This window comes from Talpa occidentalis, unplaced genomic scaffold, assembly GCF_014898055.3.
Source record: "Talpa occidentalis isolate TD23 unplaced genomic scaffold, MPIMG_talOcc4v2.1 talOcc4.15, whole genome shotgun sequence".
In the NCBI taxonomy this organism is placed as follows: Eukaryota; Metazoa; Chordata; class Mammalia; order Eulipotyphla; family Talpidae; genus Talpa; species Talpa occidentalis.
This window is the reverse complement of record NW_023601543.1, coordinates 74249959-74274196: the sequence shown is the minus strand read 5'-3', so window position 1 is coordinate 74274196 and position 24238 is coordinate 74249959. Positions and strand designations below refer to the sequence as shown.

At 35.9% G+C, this 24238-nt stretch overlaps 1 long non-coding RNA gene across 2 annotated transcripts in view; it reads right to left on the bottom strand.

Annotated features, from left to right (window-relative positions):
- Nucleotides 1–24238, bottom strand: part of LOC119246772 (uncharacterized) — a 150990-nt gene that overhangs the window by 62277 nt on the left and 64475 nt on the right. For both annotated transcript variants that reach the window (XR_005125553.2, XR_008552034.1), the window contains exon 2: nt 16275–16339. This is a non-coding gene — a long non-coding RNA (uncharacterized LOC119246772). The remainder of the gene's footprint in view (nt 1–16274; nt 16340–24238) is intronic.

Sequence of the window (24238 nt, the reverse complement as noted above, 5' to 3'; positions counted from 1 at the left end):
AAGAGCAAACGTAAATACACAAAATAGTGGTCTAAGAATTTCCTGCCTAGTAGACAAAACTACACCAAAACAAACACTTGAAATCTGACAGTAGAAGCTACTAGAGGGGGAACAACGTATGGATAGAGCCCAGTGGACTGTGATGGAGAACATGTTGTGGAGACATACTTCTAAGGAGCTAGGTGCCTATCCCCCTAAACCACACACAGTATTGTAAACTAACATTACCTCAATTAAAGATGCCAAAAAAAAAAAAAAGAAATAAAGCCAACATTAACAGCAACAACAAAACACCCATGTTTTGTGTCCACTCTGGCAACAACTTCAGTAAAGTATATAAATGATACTTACAGATCAATGATTAAACACAGGTGCCTTTTTTTAAGTAGTCATTAATTGTGTCAAAAATTTTTACATCATCTTGCTGCCATTAAAATACAGTGAATGCTATCGAAGAGGGGAGGGAATTCCAGGTCTTTGCAAAGCCACAGTAACTCTATGGCATATTTTCACCATAACTAAAAATGTGAAGATTCCCTTTGGCCACTGATGATTTTTTACACGCAGAATAAAGTAATTTTGGGCCTCTCTGGTGGTGCAAGGGGTTAAGCACTGCACTATGAGGCAATCTGCAGCCTCTGCAGCACGATTTCTATCCCCAGCCGGCCAGGGAGCAACCCACATGGTGCAGCAAACCTCTCTTGTCTTGCCCGCTGCTCCCCCTCAGCAGTCTACTTCAGCCAATCTGCCTCTTCTGTTCCCCACTCTGTCACTGGTGAATGCTCTCACTTCCCCCCACCCCGCATTTCTGTCCTGTACCCCAGCTCTTGTGTGCATAAATAAATCTTTAAAAAAAGAATAAATTAAATTTAAAATAAAAAATATTTTTTTCCCACCTGCTTCTCTCAGCATTTCACTTTGATGTTCCCTTAGCTCTTTTTTCTTCCACACATCCTCATCTTGTGATCTCTGTGTACACTCAGTGTAAATTCCAATGTTCTTGAAATTACATATTAATTGGTCGGATTTATTTTTCACCCTGGCCTCTGCAATGTCTCTGTATCATACATACACCAAACACAAGCTTTTATCATTCAGAAAGACTTCCAGCATTGTACTGGTAAGGACTCATTTTTCCCTGGAATTGAACATACATATTTTTTCTCCTTCCTATGTTTAATGATTTTCATTCAGCAAAGCCAACAGATATCTCGCTGAGTGATACAAGCCAACAATGTAAAAAGAAAAACGGAAATGTCATAGCTAACGCTTAAGTGCTGTGTATCTGGGGACACTTAATGTACCTTCCAAATTATATTCTTTGGGGATTGCATGTTGGCAGACCTCAGAATTGAAATCCTTGGTAAACTGCCTTGACTATTATCTACTTTTATAATTTCTATTCCATGTACTGATGAATCTCCTGGTCTGACAAGTTTTTAATAACATGCTTAGGAGCTAAATCTGAAAATCTCAAAATGATTCTACTTAATGCGGCCAATTCACAAACAGAAACAAGTGACATTACCTGTAAGCTAGGTCCATGCACAGAGTTGCTCTCATGAGTGTGAAACAGAATGTGAAAACAACTATTTCCCCCCAAATGCAACTTCACAATGTATTATGTATGAAACCCATCTGCCTTTGAGAAATCTCCTACATAGCGATCACTCGACTATATCATCCAAGCAAAGAATTTCTTTCATACATTTAAAAGAATTCATGTCTGAAGTAAAATATATGAGAATACAATTTTTTTGGCTCCTTAATAGTATCACGCAACCTGAGATGAGCTAGGTTTTTCTTCCAGTTGACTAAAATGGTAGCAAAATTTTCAATGATCCTTCAAGAGTAGGAGATAAAAGTTCTGCAATTTCAACAAATACTTTTGAGGACCCTGTGAATCCTTGCAATGTAACTCTGTTGTTACCCTCCTTCTCTTTTTATTGTTCTCCTATTCTGGAATCACTCTAAAGATCAGAACACAGTATTACTCAATGTATTCAAGTTTTGGGGTCACATTTGCTTCTTAGAGTACTATCTTAACCCCTTACCTCCAGTGAGACCTTCTGCTAGTTTGTAGCATGAATTAAAAAAAATCTCATATTGAAAGTGCTCATTGAAAATATATGGATAAAAGATTTTTTAAACAACAAAAAATTTTTTTTTGGTATTTGAAATGTTTTAATATCACCTAAGTTGCTGATTATCCAGATATGGTATTTTAAATGATTGAAGTCTGGGCTTTCTTTTTTTCTTTAGAAAACTAATATATATATATATATATATATATATATTTTTTTTTTAAAAAAAAACAAGTTCAAGGATAAAATCTATGATTTGTTGAAAACACTCCTAAATATGAAGAGAAAATGACCAGTTTGGGTCAATCATATTTTAAAATTCAGTCGCATGTTAAAACATATCTTGAAAAGACTGCTATATTTAAATAGAATAAACTGTGAAGCATTAATTTAAAAATTAAGCCACTTTACCATTAAGAGCATTCAAAAATATTAAACTGATATTTAAAGACCCTGTGACTTCTGATGCTTTCTAGGAATAGTGATGTATCATTGTGGGATGTTAAGGAGATACATTGTGGGGCGTTATTTCCTCAAACGTTAACTTGTGGCACTTTTCCAAGATCAATTCTTAATTTGAATTCTTTCCATTATTTTTTTTAAATAAAAACCTTATGCATCACATCTGTCCTGTACCGGTAATAATGCCAGTTTATATTGATTTGGGGCATATTTTTCTTAATTGCCTTTCCATATGATATAGCATTATTATACACATATCATATAAAAGTAAATGGTGATGAACACTTTATTCCTTGAAGAATGGGAATTTGAATGTCTCTGAAAGGGGAGCACTCAATCCTTACAAACTCCATTAAAATATGAGGGGGAAAATTTACTGTTGGACAATTCAAGAATGAAGTTTATTTCTGGTTACCTTTGGTTACAGTTTTCCTTAACTATAAGAACTGCCGGTTTATTTCTATAAATGTTCGCCTTTGTGGAATTAGCTTTACATTATATTTCATTCCAAAAGAGAGATTCTTGAAATAAGGTAGTGTGGTCCTTGGGAATTGCATTTTTAGGTTGTAACCCCTAAGATGTAAATTCTGTATTACACAGAAAGTTACAATTTTTTAGAGTACCTGTAAAAATTCTTGATTTTCTATTTTTTATAAAAGGTAAATACCCTTAGCTGATTATGTAAGTTCTCTTAAAAGTCTCTTATGTTGCAGAAACTAGACTATGACTATAGCAATTCATGTTCAGTGGATGATTAGCCTTTGGATTTTGCTTAAACAAGAATTAAGAAATAGAGATGATTCTCTAGCTCAGTCTTTATTTTATGTCACAGATTTAAATTAACTGAAGGTTCTGAACTCACTGCCATGTATTGAAATCAATTAGGGAAGAATCAGAAGGTCAATGCAAATGTATTTAAGATTAGAAGATAGGTTCAAAGATTCATTACCAGGATCTAAGCCTTCTATTAATTCAAGGATACTCCAATCAGAAAGAGAAATATACTATCTTGGCAGCCTCATGCCCATTAATGGCACTCTGGAGTGGCAGTTTCTCATCTTAAAACTCTATGAAGAATAAGCAGGTGTCTTGTTTTCACATGCATCTAACAACATATGGACATGTCTTGTTAAATTTACAAAACTCATGTTTATCTTCTTTCCACACTCCTAGTCCTATAAAGCATTCCTATTTAGTCTGATAAAGCTTTAGTCCATTTCAAAATCAAGTTTTAGCTTAGAAATGTTTAACCTATATCACCCTGGCTTTGGCAACCAAAGTAGGCAAATAGTTTAATTAAGTAGATGTACTTCTGAATTTATCTATTGTAAGGACTTCAAAATCTTGTCAGATGATCTTAGGATATTACTAAAATGACATCATAGGTCATAAGGAAAACCTTAATAAATTTCTAATTGTAGATTTACTATAGGAATAATTGAGCAGTGCTCAACAAAACTGGGAACTAAAAGCAGAAACCTTAAAAAAAATATTTGGGGGAAAGCACTTTTATAGAAATATTTTGGAATAGAGAAGAAATTAAAATAGAAAATTTAGACTGTTCCACATACATCCAAATGAGAATGTCCTGTATCAGACAGGGAGTACTCCACATGGCACAGCAGACCTCTCCTGCCTCACCTGCTGCTCCCTTCAGCAGTGTCTTTGGTCAGTCTGCCTGTTCTGCTCCCTGCTCTGGCTCCGGTGAATTCTCTTACCCTCCCATGCTTCTGACCTGTACCCCAGTTCTTGTATAAATAAATAAATCTTTAAAAAAAGTCATAATGGTTTTCTGATGTCCCATCTCTTATAATTGTATCAGAAAAATCTATTGGGGCTAAATTTGTACACAGTAAATTATTAAAAGCAACATGAAACATATTTCATTGACACACAGCATAATAGAAGTGAAAAAATTAACCATAAGAAGTCAGAAAAGCAATGATGACATAAACCAAGAAAATTAGAATATAATCAGAAAACAGAGAAAGATCAGTTTTAAATAACTGATTGAATCAATATATACATGATTGGCAAACTTTCTGAAAAGGGCCATAATTTTTTTTTTCTTTATCCAAACTTATTAATACATGTAAGTAGGAGGTAAGCCATGAAATCAAGAAAGAACTAAACAGGATTTGGAATGCACTGCTACCAGTATTCTATGTCTCTCTACTTGTCTGTGCTTAATTAAGATTCATTCATTCATTCATTCAAAGTAAATATTTTAAGCTTTGCAGACCCCCATCTCTGTCTCAACTGCTCAAATCTCTCCTTGTAGCACAAAAGCAGTCATAGGCAATATGTAAATGTTGGGTGTGACTGTGTTCCAATTAAACTTCATTTACAAAAAACAAGTAGCAGGCCACACTTGGCCTACTTCCCTATTGGCTCACCTCTAAACTAGACTAAGCTTCTCAATAAGGATGCCCCTTAGTTTTGTGATGGTAACATTTAGTACATGAAAGCTATCAGAATTCCTTGAGTATTCAGAAGAAACAAAACAAAGGAGAGAAATTGTGAGATTGGAGACAAGGAGATTTGGAGTAGAGGCTTGTTTATCGACAGGTGAGTGTGAACTAAATACAAATATCTTTGTGAACTAAATATGAATATCACATGTTAATCCCATCTAGAAAGCAGCCTCCACTGAAGAAGCACTAAACATGACTTATCCAGTTGATATCCGCCAACTTTCAAAACTGACCACCCCAGAACTATCATAATGGGCATTTGAATGGAGTAGTCATGGTGGCATAGAGGGAGGGTAGTTTTCAACACCATGGTGTTCTTATCTACCAAGGCTAATATAGCAATTGTTGCCTCTGAATTGTGCCAGAGAAACCAAAGCTGCCCTCTACAGGGCAGTATTACGTGTGGAGGTGCCCTGAAAGAACCAGTGGTATATTCACTTAGGTATAAAATGCCTCTCTTGGGCATGATATAAACCAAGAAAATTAGAATAATACAATCAGAAAACAGAAAGATCATGGGATGTTATTTCTTGCTCATATTATCTCAGCCAGCATTATTATTGTTAGCCATCAAAATGATTCTTAAATGCATATTTAGTGATATAAGAATGCCTGTGGTATGGCACAAGAATATTAGATTCCATCATCTATGTAAGTATGTGCATGGGGAAAAAAATGTCTTAATTATAGTGATGACCTCAGTGGTTCTGTTTGTGTAAATCGTTCCTTTACTTTTTCCTTATGTTACAGACTAGTTATTCTAGAAGAAAACAAAATTCTGTAATGAATATTGTAAATTAAAAAAAAAAAAAACTATAAAGCATCTTAAGTTCTCAGTTGATCAATGATTTAGTAAATGTCATAATGGTGGGCCTCCACAGTGGCACAGGGATTGAGCGCCGCAATGCGAATCTGTCTGCAGCTGTTCGCAGTGCCGGTTCGATTCCCCGCCAGCCAGGGAGAACTCCACATAGCACAGCAGACCTCTCCTGCCTCGCCTGCTGCTCCCTTCAGCAGTGTCTTCGGTCAGTCTGCCTGTTCTGCTCCCTGCTCTGGCTCTGGTGAATTCTCTCACCCTCCCGCGCTTCTGACCTGTACCCCAGTTCTTGTATAAATAAATAAATCTTCAAAAAAAAGTCATAATGGTTTTCTGATGTCCCATCTCTTATAATTGAACATCTTTTTCTCTGAATAAAGTGATTTTTGTAGAGAATCTCTGCATTGACCAGACTTAATTTCATTTATTCTAGTAGAGCATGATGTTATTTTCACGTTTTCATTCAAAACTATTGCAGCCCAAACTACGCAGTCAAATCTAGGATGCTGGGTTCATCTGAAGGTTTACAACTCAACAAATAAGGAAGGGGCCTGGAAGTTATAATGCCTTCTCAACTCATCTACAGTAAAATGGATATAAAATTAAGTGAAAATTTTGCTTTTAAACATATATATATATATATATAATTTTTTAACCTTTTCTCTATCTTTTTCACTAAACAAAAGACTGGCGGAAAAGACGGGGAAATTGTATCAATTGTGTATTCCTAGATATGCCAACAAGCATAGTCCCTGGGGATCCATGGACTTCCTAACTGCTTCGAGTCTCTGTGACTGTTATCTAAAAGGAACATTCAAAAGACTCCTTGGGGACAAAACAATATAGAGTATGAATTGCTTTTTAATGTGTTTGTTGTAAGAAATATAATAAACCAACAAGAGTTTCTTAGTAGGTAAATCAACTGGCCAAATATGTTTGCTTGTCAGTGGCCAATAACATCAATATTTTTCTTCATATATTATTGCAAGAAAAGATTAAGAGGTGTCATTTTTACATCCACATGTTTACGGTTCTAGTATAGTTTCCATTTTAATGCCTTTTTCACTTTATAATGATAATGCCTATCATTTTAATGCCTTTTTCACTTCCATCTATGTAGTTCCTTTTAGAAACTGATAGAGTAACCACACACTAATCTTATTTTTATCTTAAATTTTGAAGAATTGTAGTGCAGAGATATAAGATAAACTCCATTTGCAGGTGTTGAGAATAATAAGATAAATGCTTCATTCATTAAAATGAATGCATTTAATATATTTAATTCAGATGTGAACTTAAATGTAACATATACTGCCTAGTTTCATTATAATAATGTAAAATAAGTTATTTCTCTTTCACATTGATCCACATTTTTCAGACTGAGATCATAACTAAAGATTGATTTAATGAAGGAAAATCATGCATGTAAAATAAAATTAATCATCACTATTAAATGTAGTTCAAAGGGCAGAAAAATATCTCTATTTTCATAGCAATTGAAGTCTCAATCACTTTTAGGGACTTCTCTAATAGATTGAAGCATGTTTTCGAGACAGAAATGCATTATATGCATTATAGCTGCATATATTACAGAACTCAATTGAATATATTTTTGCTTACCCAGGAAATTTAACTTTTCTGTTGTCTCTTTATTTTTTCAATTAATACCAAGATGGGTGATGCATAAATTAACAGCAGTGGATGCATATAAAGCTTTGTGAAAAGTATTCTCATGAACTACAGTTGTTTTTACGTACTATTTGAGACTTGTTTTGTAGGTTGGGAGAAAAGCTGTATCAGCAAATTACAAAGTGCTACTTGAACCATTACTCTACTCACAGAATCTGTCTCATCTGGTTTCCAGAGGAGCTGCAGTTGAGTTAGGAAAAGGTAGAAATAGCAGTAGTAACTGCTTATAGAAAGACCAAGCTCAGGCTATCATGGAATAGTACAAAAACATTTCCAGATCCAACACAGTTTCTAGAAAGTGTAGTCAATGCTGCTTCCCACCTTTCAGTAAAATTAAAGATGCAGTATATCCAGAAAGTCACTTTATCAGGTCATCTTAGGCATGGCTATGGATGGAGAAATCCAAAAGAACAGTGACCTAAACAAGATAAAGCCTATTTTTGTTTAAACAACAGTCTAGCAAGTTGTTTCAAAGAATGCATGACAGTGGCAGAAGACTATTTTGTTGTGCTACCATGCAAATATAGGACATCATCATTATAGTCTAACTCTAACACCAAACGTCATTCCTACTTTCCAGATAATGGTAAAGAAAAAGAAAGAGGTGGGTTATCCTTCTAAAAAAGCATCCACCTTTTAAGGAAACTTTCTAGAATTTTTTTCATACAACTCCAAAGTACATTCCATTGTTCAGAGCTTAGTCACATGGCCAAACTACTTTTGAAGCCACCAGATCATTCATGACTATAACTAAAGTCTTTCATTTCCAGCGATAACATGGACCGATGCAAATAGATTGTAATGCAGCTCTTTAATTCAGGTACCTCATTTAACATTGTTGTCAAGGGTTCTTGGAAACTGACTTGAAATGACATAAGGAAAAGGAGGCCCTCAGATTATGTTGACAGGGATTGTTTTTTTCTGTTCAACATGCTAAGGAAACTATGCGAAGGAAATGACAAAAGGGCCTACTATGTTAGGCTTGAAAAGAGAGTGCTGCAAGGCTTATAAGGATTGGTACATTATTTTTTTGACTGGGGAAATCCAGTCTCTAAATATGCTGCCATCGTTTGTGAGTTGGGATAGGCCAACTTGTACACACCAAACAATCTCTACGTGACCGTAGAGCTATGTCCTGCCTATGCTGCTCCCAGCCATACAGCCTTGAAAGGGTATGAGAGAGAAGCAAATCCTGGGTGCCCCTCATGTGATTTCTGCTGGGACCCATGGAGACAGCACGGGCTTTGTTCTTACCAGAGTAGGAAGGAACAATTTGTACTCTGACAAGACATCTCTATCAACAGTTTCCTGTGTCAGCTTAGGCCAAATCCTGCAAGGTAAAATATTTAAAAATTGTAACCCTCTGTCTCCTCTTTATCTGGTAAACATGCTGTTTCTTTTCTACCAGGTCTTGTGCTGGCAGGAGGATGCCCTTAATGTTCTGTGAGTGGTTTTTAATATAATAACTTCTTCCTATAAATTTGGGAGCTTTTAAAAATACAAATACCTGGACCTTATCCCAGACCTAGGTGCTTCCTGGGTATACACATTATTCTGATGTTCTTTTTGTGGTTCAAACACACAGTCATAGTTTTAAACCTCTGAGCTAGAAGGAAAAAAAAATCCTCTTTTTCATACAGTGGTATAGAAAGGGAGAAAGACCGTTAAAACTCACAAATGGGAATTGCCAGTTTAGTAATTAAAACACAAGACACAAAATTTAAATTTCAGACAAACCATGCATATTTTTAGTATAATTATGACTCATACATATTTGAGACTTATTTATATTACAAAAGTATCCATTATTTATCTGAGACTTGAGATTTAAATGTAGCTGAGTCTTCTGTGTTTTACCTGGCACAGCAACTCACAAGGGCTGCTTCAGATTGGGAAGAAAATGTCACTAAAAACATACTCAGAAGAAGGTAAGCCATTATAGACAATTACAAGGATGATTTCCTACACTGAGATTTAAAACTAATGCATGGGGCGGGAAGGGAAGGGGGGACAAATTTATCCTTAAAGTTAGGATTTTGGCAACAGCTTGACTATCGGTACTAATATGAAAGTGGCAATTTTCAAATATTTATGTACGTGGTTTGATTTTGTTTTCTCCTGATACCATAGCTACATTAGTGTTGGGAGATGTTGCAACCCTGGCTGCTGGCCAGAAACCAAGGTCAAGTTGAAATCTTGCTTTCACCTTTTAACAATAGCCAGAATCTGCCTTGTCAGAAATATATTTATAAAATGTTCCCCTGGACTTCTCACTAATAACTTTCCCAGCCATTCTCTTCACCAGCAAGATGCTCTTTGAAGAGACATCAAAGCACAGAATGTGATTTCAATGACTCTGATGCACAACCCATTCATTCTCATCCCCTTTATTACTATCTTCAGCAGGTCATAGGGGCCAAATAGAAATTGTTTGATTGTGTATATGGGCCAGACCATGACTGCTAGTGGTGAGATAATGGGATTGCACACTTATTTGAGCAAAGACATGATGAAAAGTCACTGTCCTCTTCCTAGAGGCTGTAGCAATCTAGAACACGATGGAAGTGTACGTGTCTAAGTCAATTACTGTTTAAAATAAGGTATAATAACTTCCAGGAATTTGTGACTTCTAGTTCTTGCTCTTTAAATATTTTAATTGGATGTCTCCAATGTAGAAGACAAAGAAAAAACAACAACAACACACAAATGTCCCAAGCAATAGGAATTCAAAAAATTCCCTAGGCACTTGTAGCAAAAGGACTCACAGACTGGCATGGTACTTTAGAGGACCCCACCTCTCACAGACACACATCAAGGTAAAGTTACTACATCACACCTTGGGAGTGATGTTCCCAGGGGTCTGCAGCTCAGGGATAGCACTGAATAAGTTAAAGACCCTAAGGATTGCTCTCATCAAACACGGTTCAGGATACAAGGAAGCCTTCCCCTAGATCCCATCCCCCACACTCCCCAACTCCACCCACAAGATTATTACATCCAAACACCATGAGGTTTAGGAGCTGGACCAGTACCAGTGTGAAAGATGAACACTACTTCAGAGTTTGGGGAGGATATGAGTGGCAGATGCATTTAAGAAAGAGAAAGGACAATTTGTTAAATTCTTTCCTTCAGCATGAATGCAAGTAGGTTGGTCTCTTAATATATAATCTTCCCCAGTACTAGTTTGAAGTATCTTTTTTGCTTACTTTACATTAAAATTTATGGTTCTGGAGGCACATTATGAATTAGCATGGGGTTTTCAAATGTTGCACAAGGCAGCTGAGGAAAATTTGCAGATTGCTCACTTCATATTATTCTTACATTGGTATATGTAGACCTAGACAGAGCATGGTTTACCTGGGCGAGTGAGTCAGTAACCACTAGACTTGCAAAAAGCTGTTTCTGTGTAAAGTATTTAATATCTAATAATATTTTCAAAAATTCAGTTCAAAACTGAGCTTCCTATAGTTTTGATTCAAAATTTTGTATATCCATCACCTACAAATTAATAAATACTGTTACATTTTGGAAGGAAAACACCTTGAGTTTTTCAATTGTAATTTTTGATATCTCCAAATTATATAAACTAACTATATTTATGTTTAATTTCTCAATCTTTTCAATTAGTATTTTCCAATAGAATTTTTTTTTTGCCACAATGAAATGTTTTCTGCCTACCCCATCCTGTACATGATCTACCAGCAACATGAGCCTACTATTCAAATGTGACTATTGTGACTGAAAAAACTACATTTAAATTTTAATTTATTTAAATTTGAAATACCATGGATTGTTTAGTGTTTACTATAGAAGGTAGTACAACTTTAGAGTATTACATTCTATTCCCACAAATTATGAAAAACATTTATGGTACACTAAATAATTACTAATTTCATAATAATAAAGGCAAAAAAGTAAACTTTGTTAAATAACTACATAATAATTATGGTTCCAAAACTCCCCATCACATTATCAGAACACCCAGAAATCAGTCAAAAAAATCTTCCATTACCAAAGCCATAATTATTAAAACGGTATGGTATTGGAACAAAAACAGACACACAGACTGACAAAGGAGCAAAGAATATGCAAAGGAACAAGGACAGCTTAATAAATGGTGCTGGAAAAACTGGACCACCACATGCAAAAGAATCAAACTAGACTATTACCTCACACCATGCACAAAAAAACCCTCAAAATAGATAAAAGAATTGAACATAAGACCTGAAACCATGAAATATAAGGAAGAAAATATAGGTAAAACAAACATGACTTATACCTCAGTAACACCTTTAAAGAAACAGACCCCAAAACAAAGAAAGTGAAGAAAAATATAAACCAGCTGGGATTATATCAAACTAAACAGCTTCTATACAGGAAAAGAGACATTAACCAAAACAAAGAGACACCCTTCTCATTGGGAGAAAATTTTTGCGTTCCATACAACTGATAAGGAATTGATCATAAAGATCTACAAAGAGCACATATGATTCAACAAAAGCAAAGTAAACAATCCAGTCAAAAAAATGGACAGAAGAGCTAAATAGACACTTCTCCAAAGAGGAAATGCAACTGTCCAACAGGTATATGAAAAAATGTTCAACATCACTTATCATCAGGGAAATGCAATCAAAACCACATGAGATACCACCTTATACCAATAAGAATGGCTCATTAAAAAAAAAAAAAAAAAAAAAAAAAAAAAAACAACAACAACAACTAGCAACAACTGCTGGTGGAAATGCAAACTGGTTTGACCACTATGGAAAGCTGTGTGGAGGTTCCACAAACTACTAGAAATGGAGCTACCATATGACCCAACAATTCAACTCCTAGAAATCTACCCCAAGGTCACAAAACTTTAATTCAAAAGAATACCTGCATCGCTACGTTTATCACAGCACTATTTACAATAGGTTAGATATGGAAATGACCCAAATATCCAAAAAAAATAAATGACTGGATCAAGAAGATGTGGGATATATGCACAATGGAATACTATTCAGCAATCAAACAAGATAAACTCATGCCATTCGCAGCAACATGGGTGAAGCTGGAAGGGATTATGCTCAGTGAAATAAGCCAGAAGGAAAAAGAAAAACATCAGATGGTTTCACTTATAGGAGGAATATAAGGGGAACAAATAAGGGATCAGGAAAAAAATATAATAAATTAAAAAAAAATAACAGGCAACTGTAAATCAGAGACACTCTGCAGGAGAGGAAGAGGAATCAAAAGAGGGGCAGGAAGAACACAAGGGACTATGGAGATGGTTCACAGGTGAACTGGTGGTGGAAATTTTACGGGGTCTACACCTGAGGAGAAAGCAAACATTGTACAAAAAATGAAAAATGATGTAAAATATATATAAATAAAATCTTCCATCATCATTAATATCTTGCTCACTGTAAGTCTTACAAAATAGCTTTGCACAGATTTTAAAATTTCATTGATATGAAAATACATCAAAGTAGAAACAAAGTATATTTTATTTGGTATGTGGCTTGAATCACACCTTTTCAATATTTATCAATAGATGCATGGCATGTGGCCTTCCTTTTTCTCTTTTTCCAGGTCTGGAATAAAGGGGTTACAGAAGATAAAACCGAAGGCAACCCCAGATTGTAAATGAATAGAATTCTAGGACATTCCTGGTTTGAATATTATTTTAAGACTAATTATAGAATCAGAACTATAGGATACCAAATTTTATAATGATGATATGTATGAAATGATAAAGGTTCAAAATACTGACAATGTAAATGGATTATAGAGAAAGAAAATGTATCAAAGGGGGAGTTTATCTGTTGTCCTTGGAAACATGTTATACAACTTGAACAGAGCTGAAGATCATGTTTAAATGAGAAATAAGTGGCACTTTTCAAATCATCATCTTGTGGTAAAGGCATGGCATTGGCAAGAACAGCCTTGAAAAAAGTTCTAGTCTCACTTTTCAGCTCTCTGTGCAACTTTACATGTTATTCTTACATTCTTCAAGCACTATTTTTTTGTCACTTATAACTTAAGAGTAGTAACACAATGCCTCGGCAGATGACTGTGAGAATCAAGAGTAAATGTGGTCAAAGTGTTTTTTATAGTCCTAAGCACCATGGAAGTGGAATGATGAGTTTTATTTTCATGCTAATGATATTATTAACCATGGCTATATGAGTCATCTTATGTACAGTTTTGTAATATTCACAATAATCATCCATTCAATTGCTTTAGTTTCTTTTGTTTAAAAAGCTAAGATCTTTGGAGATCCTAAGCACATTTCTAAGGATTCCAAAACTAGACAAGCATAGCTAGAAATAGGACAAATATGTAGATTATTCTGGAAAGAAAAAAGATTTGCAAAATTTGTCTTACCTTTAGAAAGGTTGTTTCTGTTAGAAAGTTGGACAATCCAATAATTTCTATTCATACTCAGTTTAGGTAAACATTGAGTATTTGTCATGGCCTAAACATTTAGCAGGAAATGAATGGGCAGATCTGAAGTACGTGTTCAAAGGACATCATCATACAATTCAAGAAGTTTCTAAATTAACAGACTACTTGGAGTTTCCCACTTTTCAGAAGTTTCATTTTTTAACAGAAAAAGCAAAATAGAAAACTTCATGTCTATAATTCCCTATAGGTCAAAACAACGCAGAGAGTCAATTTAATCAAACATGCAGGAGAAGACAATTGAATAACCAAATACTGGGATTAAAAGACTGTGCTAGATTAATGACTTCTAGACATTATAGGACTTGCTGGTGTTCATCTTGTTGATTCACTGAGTTAATTGCAGTGGTAACCAGAATTATAATTAAAGTTATAAGCCCTATTGAGTCACATGAAAGACATGTTTTTTGAACAGCTTACAAAAGGCACCCTGACAAGCTGATAAGCCAGCTTCTCTTGCACACACATGCACATATGCTCTCTCTCCATATATCACGAGAGACTATATCCATTTAGTTTTCCAGAATATGCTATGTTAGGCACATCTGCCTATTTTAATAACTGAAAAACCTCACTAAACAATGAGTCCTTAAAACCATTTCCAGTAATTGTGTAGTTAAGAGCCACTGGTTAATAAATACCTATTGTGTACCAGGTCATGTGTCAAACATATTATCACTACAAAACCGAAATGTTATTTACAACCAGCAATAGCCCTACACGTATTTTTCGTCACAAAAGAAAACAGAGTTTAAAGTTTCAAGTCTCTCTAGAGACACGCACAGCTAAAGTAGCTGAAACATCCCCCCACCCCACCAGCAGATGCCCATCCAATTTCCCATAACACCATGCAACAGCCTTGCTCTAATCCCACTCATCTCAGGAAGAAGTGGGCTGGAAAGCCAACACCTTCCCACAAAGCAAACTTCATCAGCCAAACTACCAGGAAGGTCATCAAAACTAAGTGAGGCTTTCCCAAAATCCTGCAAGAAACCCAAGACCTCTAATGGATGCCCCGTCACCAAGGAACCATCCCATAGGTTCTGCACACCCTTTAAGGTTATACCATAATCATCCCTCTCCAACATCTTTTCACTCTGTTCCCTGGAAAATCCCTCCTTTCCTGAATGTTCTTGCTCTAAGTGAAAGCACACATTCCACTGAGGATAGGAATTTTGGTAACTATAAAAAAAAAAAAAAAAACTTACTTTTGACAAGGTTACAGATGATCTCAGTATTAGCAAATTTATCAGCAAATTCTCAGTTCTTAAATGTCTAGACTTAGCAGCATCTGATATTTCTTTCTCACTTTTCCCAACTTCAGCACATGTCTTAATCTGGGCTCTCCTCTCATCCTCTGCCTTCTCTCCGTTTCCTTTACCAATTCTTTCTCATCTTCCTGTCCTCTAGTAATAGAGCATTTGGGTGTTCAGTCTTTCGATGACTTCTCTCTGTCCTAGGTGATGTGATCTTCAACAGATTCAGGCTGATAATTTTCAAATTCTTATATCCCCTAAATGTCAAGACTCATTTATTTAACTGTCACTTGACATCTGGATTTGAATGTCTAAAAGGCAATTCAAACTTGACATGTTAAAAACTCAATTCCCAATCTCCCCCTACTTGGCCAGTCTGTTGTTGCCATGTCTCTCAAAACAGAAATAAAACTCTCACCCTCGACTCCAAGGTTCTACGTGATCTGGTCCCCCGTGGCTCCCTTGACATTATATCCTCCTTCTACTCTCCCCTCATTTACTGAACTCCAGCTAATTGTAAAAGAATGAAAAGAGGGCCTCCCCTGTGGCGAAGCGGTTGAGTGCTGGGCTGCAAAGCTGCCTGCAGCCTCTGCAGCGCTCCCACATGGCGCACAGACCTCTCCTGCCATGCCCACTGCTCCCCTTAGCAGTGTATTTCGTCAGTCTGCCTGTTCTGTTCCCCGCTCTGGCTCTGGTGCATTCTCTCACCCTCCTGCGCTTCTGACTGTACCCAGTGCTTGTATAAATAAATGAATCTTTTAAAACAAAAGTATGAAAAGAAAAATCAGTCTCTCACATCCGGCACTGGACTAACACTCACCACCAGGCTGCACTGCTAGTTCAAGCTGTCCCGATGCCATCATTAGTCCTCGGGACGGTGACAACTGTTCTGATGCCCTTGGCAAGGTGCCAATAATATGACCAATACCCAGTAGATACTTATTGCATAAAGGGGTTAAATGAATGGAATATTTTAACTTCTAGAAGAAGAGGAACAGCACAATTATATAAAATGTGAAATAAAGTAATAAGGCAATTTCCTTACCTGAATCGGTGCACAAACATTCTGGAAATGAAGGGTGCTGATCTCATAAGCCCATTCAGAGAAACCTGGGAATAAATACATTAAAATGAATGATACTTAAAAAATAAAGACAATTAACAAAAACAACTCTAAAAATCATTTGAAACAAAAGCCATCATTTTACGAAGAAACATTGTATTTTATGGACATGAGTTTTATTTCATTCCAAAGACTACATGGGACAGGGATGATAAAGTCATCAAGGCTAACTCTCTCGTCACCCTTTCCTCTGGTTCCTCCACACTCCAATCCAGAAAACGATGTGGTTATTTACTTTTATCTTTACATATCAATTTTCAGACTTGACCTTTGGGTTACAACTTTTGGAGAATGATTCCTTCTATGATAATGTCAATGTGCACATGTGATCATTTTATATAACTTCATCAAATCTGGCATGGAGTCTTACATATAGAATATCTGAATTATCAAAACTTGTAAATCCTAACACACATGTTCGAAACAGGCCATATAGCTACCTAATGAAAATACTTCTCAGACCTTTTTTAAAATTACAAATTTCAAATGTGATATAATATTTGGAAACTTTCATTCAATACACAATGTCTTAAAACAGCCATTAACAAGGTGGGTTTTGTGAACAGTTGCATAGTACTGATAAAATGAATGTACATAATGAAAAAATACAATTTTATATATCATGCATTTATCTATATTGCCACATCTATAAATTTATGAGCAAATGCAATTGGACTGAGAAACAACTGTGTTACAGTCTTTTGGGCACTGTCAAGTGCTCACAAACACAAGCTTTATTTCCTAGCACAGCCCATCACTGAGGTGAAATTGCTGGTAGTATAATCCAAATGAAGGAGGACAAGAACAATAGGTGCAAAGAGAAAGGAATAAAATAAATAAATTTTAAGGGCTAGAACAGGAGCAAGCAGATCTCAGAATACAGGCAGCAGGATTTACTGTTAATTCATGAACACAACAGAAGAGCAAACTCTAGAATGGTGACACTAGAAAGGCTATTCTAGTCAACTGACTTTCCTCAAAGCACAGGAAAAGAAATTTGATTTCAGAACGTCAAACAAGAAAATGGATCCTGGTCAAAACTCAATACAAATTACACAAAATATGAGCAAAATGATGTCATATAAACACTTATGGAACAACAGAATGTATGCCCATAAACTAGATAAAAGCAGCACGTATTTCAAGCTAGTATTATTTTTCCAGATTTATTGAGATACAATTGACACCTAGCATTGTGTAAGTTGTAGGTGCACAATGCGATAATCTGATTCATGTACATATTATGAAACGTTTACCATATCAAGGTTAGTTAACACATTCACTGCCAAACATGATCACCACTGTGTATGTTTGTGTGTACATGTGTATGCACAGGGAGAACATTTAAGATCTACATTCTTAGCAACAGTCAAGTGTTATAGTTGTCATGCTGTACATTTGATGGACAGAAGTGACTCACCCTGGAATAGTAACTTTGTGATTTCTGACCAATAGTTCCATATTTTCCCCACCCTCAATGCTTGGTATTCACAACTCTATGAAGTTTCTAAGAATTTAGTTTTCTTTAGATTGAACATTTAGGTAAGACGATACAGTATTTGTCGTTCTGTATTTCAATTTGCCCACGAGGTTCACCCACTTTTTTTTTTTTTTTGGCAAATAGCAGGATTTCCTTCTTTTATATGGCTAAATATTATTTCATTGTATACAGATACCATATTATCCATTATCTGTCCATAAATACTTGTTTCCCTATGTTGGATGTTATGAATAATTTTTCAAAAAACATGGGCATGCAAATAACTCTTCCAAGTAGTGATTTCACTTCCTTTGGGTACATACTCAGAAGCCTACTTGCTGATCATGCAGTAGTTCTATTTTTAAATTTTTGAGGAATCTCCAAACTATTTTCTATAGTGAATGCTTCAATTTACATCCCTACCACCAAGGAGTAAGTGCTCCCTTTTCTTCACATCCTCAACATTTATCATCACCCACCTTTTTAATAATAGCTATTCTAATGGATGTGAGGTCTTAACTCATTGTGCTTTTGATTTACATTTCCCTTATTAGTGATGGTGAGCTCCTTTTTATATATCTATTGGCCATTTGTCTTGGAGGGGAAAATTCTATTTAGGTAATCTTCCCAGTTTTAACTGGGTTATTAGAGATGTTTTAATTTTTGTTTTTGTTTTTTTCCTCTTGATTTATGAGTTTTTTATATATATTGGACTTTAACTTCATTATCACATAGATTGTTCACAAATATGTTCTCCCGGCCTGTAAGTTATCATTTTATTTTGCTGGTCTGAAATTCTTTGATGCCCTTTGAGAGACACTGGCTGTTATTCTCCCAACTGCTCTGTCCTCTCCAGTTTATAGGCTCCTCAGTTTTCTGGGTGGGAAGACAAAGAAGTGGGCCTCTATGGAAACACTCTACATAGCTGGGAAAGCCAAGCACTCACTCACATACTCTCACTTTTTTCCATGGGAGAAATCATGGGCTAAGAATGGACTCTCTTGGCACTAAGCTGTGGCACATTGGGGTAGGGGTGATGTGGGCAAAGTGAAATTGCTCCTCTCATCCTCTTCTATGCAGCCAATTTTCTTTTTTATACTCCAACAGTGTGCTGGAAGCTCTGTGCTAGACCTTCAGACTTACACAAAAGCACTCAAATCTGTGATTGTAAAAATTGCTGTTCATTTGGGAGAAGATGGTAAAAAATTACTACTCTGCAATTTTTATACTGTCACTCTCCTAAAATTATTTAAGATAGTGGCAAGACCTGCAAGGAAGAAGAATAGTCTGTTCTATAATAAGCTGTCTTGGCCATGTGTGTTATTTGGAGTTGTAAGCAATGAAGACCCAGCAGAGTCAAGAAAAACTTTACCACTCTCTTAACTACCTAAAAGAATCTAGTTAGAGGGCCTATACCAGAAAAAAAAAAAGTCCATAGGTTTCCCCTACTGTATGAAAGGTGAACATTCCGATTGGTATGATTTGGTAGATTGTTTTGGGGGTTTGGGAATTCTATTAACATTAGTTTAGATGGAAAACATTTTGAGCAGTCATAAACCCAGTAACTAGCCTACCAAATATTTACTTTTGGATAGTGGGGGAAATCTGTGTTACAGAGATAACATTTTTTAATCTAAAAGAACTATCTACATGGCAGATAAACACCAAATTATCACATATCTGCTTTTATCATGCTGTGAAATACCATCTTCTCCCCTTCCCTTGGAAACCCTGGGACCTACTCCATTCCTTAGCCCAAGACAGTATATAAGCTTCAATTGTTTCACTTAGCCTTGTAATAAATTATTTTCTCTTGTTACTGTCTTAAGTCAATTTAATTATTAGACTAATTAAAGAATCTAGAAGGGAAGGGAAAATTCTTTTACGCCTACATACCTGTGAAAGAACAACATGAATTAGAATTAGATGAACTTAATAGTGAGGTGACTTGAAAAAATATTTGACAGAAGATGCAGAAAGACTCAGAAAAGAATTATAAATATATCAAAAATATTTCAAATATGCAAACTCAACTAGAGAAAAAGCACATGAAATTAGGAATACTATCTATGGATAAGAGTTGAAGAGACTCTTATGAGGAACTGAAGAAAGGATAAAAAGCATAAAGGAAAAATGGCAGAAATGGAAGATAACATGAGAAAGAACCAATACATGTAATAAACTTCTGTCTCCACTGCCTCAAGGAAAGCAATTAAGCAGGGGGAAAAAGCTTAACTCCATTATGACAAAAAAATTTCCTGAAATATAGAGACAAAGACTCTATATTGAAAATACATAGCACACACAAACTATCGATGCTGACCTAAATATTGATAGCCCTCTTGCACCAACAGAAAAAAGTATTCAAGCAAAAAATCAGTCAGAGAAAGATGGTAAAAGTATTTTATTTTCCAGCAATAATACTTCATGCCACAAACAATAGAAATACCTATATATTATGTACTTTGGTTTAAAAAAAAAAGTTAGTCTAAAAATTTTTTATGCAGCCAATAAATATTCCATTGTAAAGAGATGGTCTTTTGAACATGCAAGAACTCAGCAAATATACTTACCATTAGACTTTACCTAGTAATATACCAGAGAATATACTTTAGACATGTCAAATGACAAGAGACGAGAGAGATAATGACTTAGAGTGGTAGTGAGAATTGTTACCTATACTTAACACCGTAGATTAATTCTAAGAACCACAATACTTAACAACTTTATGTTCTGATATTGCAGATCCTAAGATACATGAGACAATGGGAGAGAACATAGTGTAAAATAAAGTTGCAGCCTTCCTTATAAGCATTAAATAAAAGAAAAATGACTTTCAAATCTGATACTAAGACAATGGGAAGAGATAGGGAAAAAGACATCACCAGCTAAAACTGATTTCATACTGGGAAACCAATAAAGTGTAACCATCTCAAGAAGTAGCCAAAGAAATCATTATTGAAGAAATCCAAAACTTTCTAAATTCCAAAGGATCTGGTGGAGGGAATGAGAGAAGGGAGTGAAACATACCAGTAATTATAAATCAGGTAACTTCATTTATTAAAAAAAAATGTTTCCACATTAACAATGTACAATCCAATAATATGCCATATTCAAGAGATAAACTTAGATTCAGAATATTTAAAGGATTGGCATAAAAAAGAATATAGAGTTCAGGAGGTTTTCTCTGAATTTTCAGTTTCCATTTAGATATTTGGCATTATATAATATCATATAGGAAACCATAAAATGTTTTGTAGGTAAATACATGGAAACAATGAAAAATGCAATGACACATTGAACACGTCAAAATTGACTCAACGGACTTACTTTCAGATAGCAGTTCATGTATTTCTAGGATTACATTGCTTCTAACATGACATACAGAATTCTTGAAATGCAGTCTTATCAATCCTGTAGTCCAGATTATTTCTCATTTTAATAACAATAAAAGGGTTATGTGCTATTTATTTTTATTCAAAAGCATTCCAGGGCAAACCTTTCATTATAATCACAGCATCCATTCATACTCAGAATACCAGTTAGTAATTGCTGAGCTGTCATTAGGATAGGGTTAGAAAAGAGACAACTAGAAATTAGAAATATTATGGGAAGTAATAACTCAATATTTAAGAAGCTTATTTTGAAGACATTCTTTTGAAAATGAATTTGCCAGCCTGATATGCTTTTAACAAACTACAAATACATCAGTAAAATTAAAGTATTGAGAAACAATAATCAATGTTTCCTAACGTTGGTGTCCTAACAAAGACATCTCTCTCCAATCTTCCACCAGAGTATTTTTTTTTTTTTTGAGGAGACTTAACAATAATAACTATTCTCATCAACCTTTTTATTTTTCAATAAATCATACCCTTGGTTTGCAAGCAACCCATACAGGGCAAGGCGAGAGATGAAAAGGCAGGCGCTCCAGACTGGGAGCTGGTGGTTTTAATAAGCAAGGGCACTTGCAAGGCTTGTCTTGGGTGGCTGCAGGTCATTAGATCTCTGCACCCACCCATCAGAATCTTAAAAGTTTATGCAGAGGCCCTAATGGGCTTCATTCATGTATGTCATCCAGATTCGGTAATATATTTTTCCCTCAAGGCTGTGGACTGGCGGGCAGTGCATACATTCTACAGCACAGGGAAGAGGCTGAGGAGCCTCCAGTTATCAACAGCCCAGGTCCAGCAAGGAGATCAATTGGCAGTCACATCCTCTAAGTGACCTCCTCGTACACATAACATTTCCACAGATTTCCTTCAATTAACCAGAATGTTTTACTGGCATTATAAATTATATATATATTCTCACTACACACATTAATCAGAATGTCTTGGAAGCTCCAGCCTGCCCTAAATGCTGCTGTTTTAATTTACATCCTATCAAGGCTTTTCATCTTTAAAGTTCCTCCTCGATGTTCTAGTTTTCCTGTACCCTGAAGTTTTCTCTTCCTTTAACTTCAGCCCTCCCCAGGTCCTTTTTTTTTTTTTTTTTTTTTTATTTAATCTTCAGCCATTGTGTATCCAACCAAAATGAGTTCTCTGAAAACTTTTCTGTGACTCACTAGTCCTTTTCAGCAGATGGCACTGTTATTTCGGCTAAACAATTTGTCAACAGGGCAAGGTAATTATTCTCATAAGATTTTTTTCTAGAACAATAGGGTGTCTCTGTGTGTAAAATTAACATTGCCTCATGCTAAAAAAGGAAAACAAACTGAAGAAACTCCCCATGAAGCATGACTATACTAAAATCATGTAAATATTTTAAATATCACAAAATGCCCAAGTGAAATCAAATGTTAAATTGCCATTTTTTAATTATTTTTGTTGAAATCAAGACTAATTTGGTACAAGAGCTAAAAACCAGTAAATGATCTCTTTTGCTATTATTAGCCTTAGATGATCAACTGGCCTTATATAATTTATACAGCTAAATATTTTCCAGATATCCAAATGGGTAACAGACACCAAGATTCTATTGGAGTTGGGGTTGGAGAGAGGTTTAGGGTGAAGTATTTTAATACCAAGCCAATCACTATTAGCCTAGTGAAATTGGGCCTCTGTAGGTCTCAGTTCCGTAAAGCACAAAGGAAAATACTGAAAATACAGGTTTATAAGAATAAGGGATAGGGCCTCCCTGGTGGCGCTGGCGGTTGAACACAGGGCTGTGAAGCTGTCTGCAGCCTCTGCAGTGCCGGTTCAATCCCCGGCCGGCCAGGGAGCAACCCACATGGCGCAGCAGACCTCTCCTGTCTTGCCCGCTGCTTCCCTCAGCAGTGTGTTATAGTCAGTCTGCCTGTTGTGTTCCCTACTCTGTCTATGGTGAATCCTCTCACCCTCCCACACATCTGGCCTGTACCCCAGTTCTTGTATAAATAAATAAATATTTTTAAAAAAAAAAGAATAAGGGATAACGGGCATGCTTTCTGTTTACCCACTAGTTCAGATATAGCAAGAAGGGCAAAAATACCTGAAGGAACAAGATCAAAAGGAATATTCTGTCTTCTAACAACAGAAGGGATTTCTGCACATGTCAATGCATGAATTGCCACGCTGTGTCTACCACCACCAGCAGCACTTGTCACGTCACTGGTAGCTGATTCTAGCTAACTTAAGTTGGACCATTTGCTCCATTTGCCAGGTGGGACACTGCCAGGTGGAACACTGCAATAATGCACTTTATCACTGCATTATCCAACTCTGTATACACACCATGACCCTCATGGAACAGTCTCGAGGACTTTGAATCATATTCTTAAAGACATATTTTTTTGCAAATATAAATATCTAACTAAGTTCTCTCCTACCACCTCATTGCCCAGATCCTGACCACATAGGCACTTTCCTTCAGCTGCCAATAGAGAGAGTGCCTGGCATTTAATGATCTTGATTTTGCAACTTAGAAAACAGAAAACTGTCAATATTCTTAGTAACCAATATAGTATTTACTGATTTTTATTCCAGAGAGAATATTGAGCATGGCCTTATGATGCCTCTCACAGCACTGCATCCCAACTCGCACCCCTCCACCATCCCCTTCAGTGACAGGTCTTGGTGAATTGGAGCATCCTGATTACATGTAGGCTTCCCCCAGAGAGGATTCTCACATCAAAGGCATGAAACCTATCTCCCTTTCTTTCAAATGCCTAGAAAAGGTTGTTCAGATTCCTTAAAGAGGACTGCAAAACTAAACCGCCCTATAGCTAAAATAAAATATACCCAGAAACTGTAGGTATTTCCATAGCAAAGAGTAGAATTGATTGGAAAGAAGTGGCTGCTGGAAGCGATGCCCCATGTAGTAAGAAATATATTTAAAAACCCTTTCCCTTAGAGGTGGTGCTAAGTATTTGATAGTTCCTGAGAAGTGACTTTCAGAGACAAAAAAGCAGGTCAGCATAGCCCTA